The sequence below is a fragment of the Oncorhynchus mykiss genome, chromosome 1 (genome assembly GCF_013265735.2).
Source record: "Oncorhynchus mykiss isolate Arlee chromosome 1, USDA_OmykA_1.1, whole genome shotgun sequence".
Lineage (NCBI taxonomy): Eukaryota > Metazoa > Chordata > Actinopteri > Salmoniformes > Salmonidae > Oncorhynchus > Oncorhynchus mykiss.
In genome coordinates, this window is record NC_048565.1 from 65,792,954 (window position 1) to 65,803,672 (window position 10,719).

At 40.9% G+C, this 10,719-nt stretch overlaps 1 long non-coding RNA gene and 1 other non-coding gene across 3 annotated transcripts; one reads left to right on the plus strand and one right to left on the minus strand.

Annotated features, from left to right (window-relative positions):
- The first annotated feature begins 2,033 nt into the window (after positions 1–2,033).
- Positions 2,034–6,449, plus strand: LOC110527123. 2 transcript variants are annotated; one of them, XR_005052546.1, is made up of 6 exons: positions 2,047–2,739; positions 3,212–3,280; positions 3,634–3,713; positions 3,797–3,886; positions 5,918–6,052; positions 6,158–6,449. It is a non-coding gene; the product is annotated as an uncharacterized LOC110527123 (long non-coding RNA). The 2 variants fall into 2 exon arrangements; XR_005052545.1 differs by having other exon boundaries at positions 2,034–2,739; positions 3,212–3,713.
- Positions 6,450–10,305: 3,856 nt separating this feature from the next.
- Positions 10,306–10,399, minus strand: trnai-uau. Its single transcript has 2 exons — positions 10,362–10,399; positions 10,306–10,341 (listed from the first exon to the last, which is right to left on the minus strand). It is a non-coding gene; the product is annotated as a tRNA-Ile (tRNA).
- Positions 10,400–10,719: the final 320 nt, after the last annotated feature.

Here is a 10,719-nt window from a genome sequence, read left to right on the forward strand (position 1 = left end):
CCTCCAACTGGTAATTAGCCTACTAGTAGGAAACTTGTCTATCATCCCTGAGCTCCAACTTCTCCCACATGCTGACCTCTAACGTCACCTACTAAGGAAATGACCTCGATAACCAGGTATTAAATTGGGCCGGGTCCCGCTGGGTCCGTGACCTGGCACCTATGATCCAAATGAGAGCCAGATGGAGCTGAGACCCATTTCCTTTGGTAATACAAAATTTGAATTTTCTCATGAAGAATTGTTGTTCATTTTCCTCACCCAACAACAAAAGTAAGCAACAGCAAAATTAGACAACCCCATAGAAGAATCGTTTAACTATTCAATTGGTCAGCTTTTCGCATTCTACTGTATGCAAGAAAATGATATTCATTTCGAGTGCCGCACAGGAAGAGAAACATGCATGCGTTGTAGGCTACAACATTCTTAATGCAGTCGCGGGAAACACATTTGAAAGCAGTTTTGATGGCCACTGTTAGTAAAAGAGGAGGATCACAGAGCGTTCTAGTGTACACTTATTTCTCAAATCCCCCCAAATTTGGGAACCGTTTTAGAACCTGAGTTTTTAGCAGCGGCATGGTTTATGCGCACCTAGCATGTGTCTTCTCACAAAAACGTCTGTAGAGTCCCAAATGGTTTGTGCTATATTATGACCCAGCTATGAAAAGCTGAGACTCTCACAAACACGTACATGTGATCTGTCTTGCTCTATGATGCTCAGAGTAGTTAGAAGGTAAGAGATTATTCTACATAGAAGGTCATTGGAAATCCCAGGACATAGTGCCTATAAGACTGTAATAAACTCACATAGTTGCTGTCACAAACTCCACACAGTTGTCACTGACTAGTTGGATATTCATTTCCTACCTAGCAAATCATTTCTATTCTCCTAAATTAATTGTTATCAGGTTTTTGCTTGGTGGACCTTATTTTTGTTGTTGTTGACATTTGTCAATAAAACTCATGAATGCAAGAGTTTATGTCAAATTGTTTGGTGTTGTACTTGTTGGCCTGGTTTTCCTGAAAGTAAAATACTTAAATGGGATGCTAAATATAAGCAGTGAAAAAAATGCAGATTTTTGCTGGGGTCCTCAGGCCTGATGTTAAATTGAAAAACTCCTCCATACAGCTACAGCGCTTGTGAGAGTCTTGAGGGTACTGGTGGGGGGAAGACTTTTCATTTTTGCAGTACAAGAGGGACAAGTTCATCACCTGCTGTGACCTTGTTTCCACTGATCTCATGCTAATTGCATTTAACATTCAAGTGTTCCTGGGAGGGCACTAAATGGACAAAAGGTTAAATCCCTCGACACCGAATGTTTTTTTAAATCAGCTGTGTTCTTTCTGTGTAAGAGTCAATTATATGAAACTTGGAGTCATTTAATTTGAGATGATGTCAAATCCTGAATGTGTGTATTGGGGTCGGGAAGAGGAGGAGGGGGAGAGGGGAGTTGAGCGGAGTGGAGGGGGAGGCCAGCTGCCAAAGCTCTCTCTGCTCAGTGCTCAGTTTTCTCTACTGTAAAATCTCTCTCCTCTATCATGTGTTACTTTTCTTCATAATGGATCCATCCACTCACACACGGTTGTCTAAATTAATTAGGTGCTACCTAAATAACAGCTTATAGCCTATTCCTAAAGAGTTTTCTTATCAGCTTTTTCACATTCCCCTAACATCCATTTGTTTTACACGTTCTTCCCCGCAACATGTACATTTGACCATGTTTTCTATAGTGTAATGTATACAGTAGGATGTATTCAACATTGAATCAGTATAGGAAAACATTCTGATCAAGTTCAGGGAGCATTCTCAAACATGCGCACACAGACAAATCAGTATAGGGCAACATTCTGACATTTAAAATATACTGTATTCATGTCAACAGAAAGGTTGAGAATGATGCATCAATCAAATGTGTCTAAATCGTTCAACGAAAGAGAGGCGTGGCCAGTCACGACCAGCCACCAAGCCTCATTGATGTATTTAACTAGCGATGTTTACACTCAACTCATAGCATGGACAACAGCGCCCCCGAGTGGAACTTGATACAGTACATTGCAGGCTGGCCAGAGAAGTATACTAAATACACCATTCTAATGTAATACTGGTAAATTACCTCAACTACAGTCACTCTCACCTTGTTCAAGTTCAAATGCAGTTAATTATCAAATACCATCCCCTTTAGTGAAGTTAAACAGCAAGTCTTATTACAGTCCAATAGATTTGTGTAGAAATTCCTTCATGCTGCCTCCTATATATAGATAATGAGAGGGAACAACTTCAGCTCAGTTGATGAAATACTGTGCGGGTCAGAAACACACTTCTTACATTTACAGCTAAAAACGAATAATATATTTGCACTTTATATTAGGCCTTAGCAAAGTCCTCCCACCAAATAGTGTCACAAAAACAGAATAATTAGAAAATTGCTAGGCCTACACATTGAGGTGTGCTACAAGATAACTGGTAACTCTGTAAACAGGAGTAGGTGCATCACTGGTCACTGAGCTGGCCAGCTAAAGTTAGTTAGTTAGTCACATAAATGTACGTTCAGCCTGATGATTATTTATCTTACGAAGTCAGCATGGCTTAACATAGTTTATTTCGTTTTTGACCTCGACATTGTTGCTGGATAGATACTTTCATACGTAATATGCTGGCGCTGCTAGCTAGCTAATGCTAACGGCGCTAGCTAACCTCATATCTGGATGCCCCACTCTAGTTCCCGAGAGAGCAGCATACTGGTAAGTCAACTTTGCTTTCAAGCTTTGTAATCATCTGTAAAGTTGTTTTACATGCAATCATACAAGCTAGATAGATAGATATGTTGTTAAAAAGCCTGATGTCATTCATTGGTTGTTTCTTTGGAGCTAGCTAAGCTATCACTAGCTAGCTAGGTGGATAATAATGTAATGTAGTTGGCTACAGGAACGTTACAGTATAATATAGCCTTGTTACAACTAGTTGGTTGATATGGGGTGTAGTGTGCTAGCGTCGTTGTTAGCCTATTTTACCAGGTCAAAAATTAAAACATAATGGTTGTGTGCACTATAGCGGGATAGAATTGTGTGGTTTGGTGGCAGATTTTCTAAAGAAAATAGACATATACAGTATATGATCAGCAATTCTCAGTCAGTTCAGATACACAGCGAACCCATGTTGAAGTTCATTCATACATGCGGACACTAATTATTGTTAATATTCCCATTCTCTTAGGCCCTCCATTCCCAAACCTGAAGCCACCTGTCCCCAGCAGGAAAGACCAGGAAAAAGTGCTAGCTTAAGGTACAACTTCCATTTTGAGGAAATATAAGACAACTCAATGTCACATTTAGATTTAGAGTTACTGACATGAATAGAAGCATATACAAGCAATCTATCAAATGTATTTTATTAAACCCCATTTTACATCAGCAGTAGTCACAACGTGCTTATACAGATACCCAGCCTAAACCCCAAAGAGCAAGCAATGCAGAGGTAGAAGCAGTGTCTAGGAAAAACTCCCCAGAAAGGCAGGAACCTAGGAAGAAACCAGGCTCTGAGGGGTTGCCAGTCCTCTTCTGGCTGTGCTGGTGGAGATTATAAAAGAGTCCAGCTATTTAGCCAGATTATTCTTCAAGATGTTTAAACGTTCATAGATGACCAGCAGTGTCAAATAATAGAGGGTCGCTGGAACTTCCAGAGGCTTGTAAACCTGAAGCAGTGTGATGTGGTCCAGGTAATTATCAAATACACGTATATACATTCACTCACTCTGTTTTGTTGTATAATTTTAACTTTAAAAAATGGTTCCTCTTTGAGATCTGACACCCCTATTAGCTCAACCACAGTCTTCACAGCTGCAGTCGTCTGCCCCTGCATCTGCTACACCGGCCACGACAGGTGATACAGGTAATTATCACATACATACATACACCCATGCACACTGTCCCTCACTTGGTGCTCTATTCAATCAGATCCAAATTAGCCGACATCCACATAGCGGTTGTTTTGGCGGTGTCTGATGTGGAACTGTGTTAGAGCTGTCAAATTCACAAGCGGCTCCTGTCATTATACCTAAAGCAGACATTGCATTAACAGAAATCTCATGCAGCCCTGTTTACAAGTTAGAACATTGCAATTTGAGATGTAATCTACATCTCGACTAGGCTGACAGAAATCCTCATTATTTAGTTTCTGATTGAATCTAGGCCTTTACAACTAAATAGATTGAATGAGTGCATGATTACAGTGGCTTGCGAAAGTATTCACCCCCTTAGCCTTTTTCCTCTTTTGTTCCCTTACAAACTGGAGTTAAAATAGATTTTTTTTGGGGGGGTTGATCATTTGATTTACACAACATGCTAAATATTTTTTATTGTGTAACAAACTAAAAATAACACAAAAATACAGAGAACTTGAGCGTGCATAGCTATTCACCCCCGCAAAGTGAACACTTTGTAGAGCCACCTTTTGTAGCAATGACAACTGCAATTCTCTTGGGGTATGTCTCTATAAGCTTGCCACATCTAACCACTAGGATTGTTGCCTATTCTTCAAGGCAAAACAGCTCCATCAAGTTGGATGGGTTCCGCTGGTGTACAGCAACCTTTAAGTCATACCACAGATTCTCAATTGGATTGAGGTCTGGGCTTTGAATAGGACATTCCAAGACATTTAAATGTTTCCCCTTAAACCACTTGAGTGTTGCTTTAGCAGTATGCTTAGGGTCATAGTCCTGCTGTAAGGTGAACCTCTGTCCCAGTCTCAAATCTCTGGAAGACTGAAACAGGTTTCCCCCAAGAATTTCCCTGTATTTAGCGCCATCCATCATTCTTTCAATTCTGACCAGTTTCTCAGTCCCTGCCGATTAAAAAAAATAAATAAAAATTAAAAAAACATCCCCACAGCATGATGCTGCCACCACCATGCTTCACTGTGGGGATGGTGTTCTCGGGGTAATGAGAGGTGTTGGGTTTGCGCCAGACAGCATTTTCATTGATGGCCAAAAATCTCAATTTTAGTCTCATCTGACCAGAGTACCTTCTTCCATATGTTTGGGGAGTCTCCCATATTTCTTTTGGTGAACACCAAACGTGTTTGCATATTTTTTTTCTTTAAGCAATGGTGTTTTTCTGGCCACTCTTCCATAAAGCCCAGCTCTGTGAAGTGTACGGCTTAAAGTGGTCCTATGGACAGATACTCCAATCTCCACTGTGGAGCTTTGCAGCTCCTTCGGGGTTATCTTTGGTCTCTTTGTTGCCTCTCTGATTAATGCCCTCCTTTCCTGGTCCGTCAGTTTTGGTGGGCGGCCCTCTCTTGGCAGGTTTGTGTTGGTGCCATATTCTTTACATTTTTTTTGTAATGGATGCTCAGTGGGATTTTTTTAATGGTGCTCAGTGGGATGTTCAAAGTTCCAGGTATTTATTTATAACCCAACCCTGATCTGTACTTCTCCACAACTTTGTCCCTGACCTGTTTGGAGAGCTCCTTGGTCTTCATGGTGTCCCTTGCTTAGTGGTGTTGCAGACTCTGGGACCTTTCGGGACAGGTGTTTATATATATATATATATATATATATATACTGAGATCATGTGACACTTAAATAAAGTCCACCTGTGTGCAATCTAACTAATTATGTGACTTTTGAAGGTAATTGGTTGCACCAGATCTTATTTAGGGGCTTCATAGCAAAGGGGGTGAATACATATGCATGTGCCACTTTACCATTTAAAAAATATATATATTTTTAAACAAGTTTATTTTTTTAGTTTCACTTCACCAATTTGGACTATTTTGTGTATGTCTATTACATGAAATCCAAATAAAGTCCATTAAAATTACAGGTTGTAATGCAACAAAATAGAAAAAACGCCAAGGGGGATGAATACATTTGCAAGGCACTGTATTTTCAGTGAAGAAAATTGTGCCTGTCTCTTTTAGATCTGCCACCCCCAGCAGTTCAGCTGCAGTCACAGCAGTCCTCTGCTGTGGTATTTAATTTACCGGCTGCACCAGGTCCTACTACACTGGCCGTTAAGGAAGAAACTATTTTTTACGATACCCAGATGAATACAGGTTATTCAGAATTATATTGCATATGCTCACCCACACCAACAGATGTACACACAGACATGTTGTTGAGCTGTATACTTACTGTCACTTTGTGCATCTCTCTTTCAGATCTGCCATGTACTCCACCACTGCCTGACAGCCTCACCCAGACGTGCATACACACGGGGCCTAGCAAGACTGACAAAGCAGAGATGGGTGGCTGACAAGGAAAAATAAAACAACATGCACTCAAACACATTATACACAATGTAAATAAGTTGTAATTACCTGTTCATTTAATGTTTGGTCCATTTTATTTTAGGATTGGAGAGATCTACTCCTTCATATCCATTGTCAATATCTACATAATTACTCTAAATATCTATCAAATTAAAGTGTGATTGATAATTTTGTAAAAGGCTATGGCTTAATGTTTACAGTTTGGGGGAATTCTGTGTGCTTTTTTCTTTGAGTTGAAAAACATGTCTCCCTCTCACACACACATTAGACCCAATGTAAATAAATTGTAATTATTTTATGTATGCTACATTTTATTTGAGGAAAATATCTGCAATAAACTACATTCAGTTAAATTAAATCAAATGTATTTATATAGCCCTTTGTACATCAGCTGATATCTCAAAGTGCTATACAGAAACCCAGCCTAAAACCCCAAACAGCAAACAATGCAGGTGTAGAAGCACGGTGGCTAGGAAAAACTCCCTAGAAAGGCCAAAACCTAGGAAGAAACCTAGAGAGGAACCAGGCTATGAGGGGTGGCCAGTCCTCTTCTGGCTGCGCCGGGTAGAGATTATAACAGAACATGGCCAAGATGTTAAAATGTTCATAAATGACCAGCATGGTCAAATAATAATAATCACAGTAGTTGTCGAGGGTGCAGCAAGTCAGTACCTCAGGAGTAAATGTCAGTTGGCTTTTCATAGCCGATCATTAAGAGTATCTCTACCACTCCTGCTGTCTCTAGAGAGTTGAAAACAGCAGGTCTGGGACAGGTAGCACGTCCGGTGAACAGGTCAGGATTCCATAGCCGCAGGCAGAACAGTTGAAACTGGAGCAGCAGCACGGCCAGGTGGACTGGGGACAGCAAGGAGTCATCATGCCAGGTAGTCCTGACACATGGTCCTAGGGCTCAGGTCCTCCGAGAGAGAGAAAGAAAGAGCGAATTAGAGAGAGCATACTTAAAATTCACACAGGACACCGGATAAGATAGAAGTACTCCAGATATAACAAACTGACCCTAGCCCCCCGACACAAACTACTGCAGCATAAATACTGGAGGCTTAGACAGGAGGGGTCAGGAGACACTGTGGCCCCATCCGATGATACCCCCGGACAGGGCCAAACAGGAAGGATATTACCCCACCCACTTTGCCAAAGCACAGCCCCCACACCACTAGAGGGATATCTTCAAACACCAACTTACCATCCTGAGACAAGGCCGAGTACAGCCCACAAAGATCTCCGCCACGGCACAACCCAAGGGGGTGGCGCCAACCCAGACAGGAAGATCACGTCAGTGACTCAACCCACTCAAGTGACGCACCCCTCCTAGGGACGGCATGAAAGAGCACCAGTAAGCCAGTGACTCAGCTCCTGTAATAGGGTTAGAGGCAGAGAATCCCAGGGGAAAGAGGGGAACTGGCCAGGCAGACAGCAAGGGCGGTTCGTTGCTCCAGAGCCTTTTCGTTCACCTTCGCACTCTTGGGCCAGACTATACTATACAGACTATACTCAGACTATTCGCACTCTTGGGCCAGACTATACATATATCATATGACCCACTGAAGAGATGAGTCTTCAGTAAAGACTTAAAGGTTGAGACGAGTCTGCGTCTCTCACATGGGTAGGCAGACCATTCCATAAAAATGGAGCTCTACAGGAGAAAGTCCTGCCTCCAGCTGTTTGCTTTGAAATTCTAGTGTAGGTATGTATGGCAGGACCAAATCAGAAAGATAGGTAGGAGCAAGCCCATGTAATGCTTTGTAGGTTAGCAGTAAAACCTTGAAATCAACCCTTGCCTTAACAGGAAGCCAGTATATGATAAAAAAAATTGGTTCTAGTCAGGATTCTAGCAGCCGTATTTAGCACTAACTGAAGTTTATTTAGTGCTTTATCCGGGTAGCCGGAAAGTAGAACATTGCAGTAGTCTAACCTAGAAGTAACAAAATAATGGAATAATTTTTCTGCATCATTTTTGGACAGAAAGTTTCTGATTTTTGCAATGTTACGTAGATGGAAAAAAAGCTGTCCTTGAAACAGTCTTGATATGTTAGTCAAAAGAGAGATCAGGGTCCAGAGTAACGCCGAGGTCCTTCACAGTTTTATTTGAGACGACTGTACAATCATCAAGATTAATTGTAAGATTCAACAGAAGATCTCTTTGTTTCTTGGGACCTAGAACAAGCATCTCTGTTTTCTCAGAGTTTAAAAGTAGAAGGTTTGCAGCCATCCACTTCCTTATGTCTGTAACACAGGCTTCTAGCGAGGGCAATTTTGGGGCTTCACCTTGTTTCATTGAAATGTACAGCTGTGTGTCATCCACATAGCAGTGAAAGTTGACATTATGTTTTCGAATGACATCCCCAAGAGGTAAAATATATAGTGAAAACAATAGTGGTCCTAAAATGGAAGACAAACCATTCACAGAGACAAACTGAAATCTTTCCGACAAATAAGATCTAAACCAGGCCAGAACTTGTCCGTGTAGACCAATTTGGGTTTCCAATCTCTCCAAAAGAATGTGGTGATGAATGGTATCAAAAGCAGCACTAAGGTCTAGGAGCACGAGGACAGATGCAGAGCCTCGGTCTGACGCCATTAAAAGGTAATTTACCACCTTCACAAGTGCAGTCTCAGTGCTATGATGGGGTCTAAAACCAGACTGAAGCATTTGTAATACATTGTTTGTCTTCAGGAAGGCAGTGAGTTGCTGCGCAACAGCTTTTCTAACATTTTTGAGAGGAATGGAAGATTCGATATAGGCCGATAGTTTTTTATATTTTCTGGGTCAAGGTTTGGCTTTTTCAAGAGAGGCTTTATTACTGCCACTTTTAGTGAGTTTGGTACACATAGAGAGACGTTTATTAGGTTCAACATAGGAGGGCCAAGCACAGGAAGCAGCTCTTTCAGTAGTTTAGTTGGAATAGGGTCCAGTATGCAGCTTGAAGGTTTAGAGGCCATGATTATTTTCATAATTGTGTCAAGAGATATAGTACTAAAACACTTGAGTGTCTCTCTTGATCCTAGGTCCTGGCAGAGATGTGCAGACTCAGGACAACTGAGCTTTGAAGGAATATGCAGATTTAAAGAGGAGACCGTAATTTGCTTTCTAATAATCATGATATTTTCCTCAAAGAAGTTCATGAATTTATTACTGCTGAAGTGAAAGCCATCCTCTCTTGGGGAATGCTGCTTTTTAGTTAGCTTTGAGACAGTATCAAAAATACATTTTGGATTGTTCTTAAAGTAATGTCTTTGGTTTATTGGATATTTCTCTGAATACAATGTGTGACCAGAAGGAAGTTGGCAGACCTGCAACCCTTGGACAGTGTAGGTTTGTCATCTGGAGCTGAAAAATAGAGAGCCAGGGAGGAGAGGAAGAGTGCAGTTTAAAGGTTTATCATAAATACTGACAATTCTATAATGAATACATATTAGAATAATAATAGATAATTGAGTGATCAATAGTATGATTGTTTTGTGTTTTATATACTCAATCAAGTAGTGTCCCAAGGTGGGATCGAACCGTATCTCAAAAGCAGCAGAAAAAGTCAAATAAGGTCACCAAAATGTCCGTTATGGCAATACACGACTGGCCCCCGCGATGGGAGTGTGGATGATAGCTATTTTGTTGTATGTCTTCATAAAACAGCAGGAATATCTGTTAATGATAACATGTAGCTAAGAAATGGCATGTCGCTAAAACATGACAAATCGTGATTAAATCGAATCAAATCAAATTGTATGGGTCACATACACGTGGTTTGCAGATGTTACTGCGAGTGTAGCGAAATGCATGTGCTTCTAGTTCCCACAGTGCAGCAATATCTAACAAGTAATATCTAGGCTACTCTACCTACATTTTTATATTTGTGTCTAACAATATGTTAGAAAAGAAAGTCCCTACCTGATATCGTCTTTGTCTACACTGCTTAATTGTCAGTCACTGACAGTTTAGGTAGGTACTGAGCGGCTGGTTCACGTATTCAATGTTATCTCAAGTTCAACGTACATTAAGCAGTAAGCAGTAAAAATACTGCTCCAGGTGAGGCTCGAACTCACAACCTCGGCATAGCTCTACAATGTACTGTCATATAAGTACCGCGCGCTAACCGATTGCGCCACTGGAGCTCCACTTCTACGGCTCAGCAATAGAGATTATGAACAGTCTAAACCGGATGCTATCTTCTCTTTTTTTAATGATTTATTTATCGGTAATTAAATTGTCTGTTATGTGTTACAACACAACCAGAACCATACAGCAACACCCATAGAAACCGATCAAGACCCGACTAAGCTTTAATAAATTACTGATTTGCCGAATCAGTCGTTTGCGTTGTTTGAACATCGCTAACTAGCTTGCTAACGTTAGTTCGCCTGAACTGCTCATTGGATGGATAGAGAGCTATCTGTTGTCGAGTCTATTGTGACTAAATGGTATTTTCCTATAT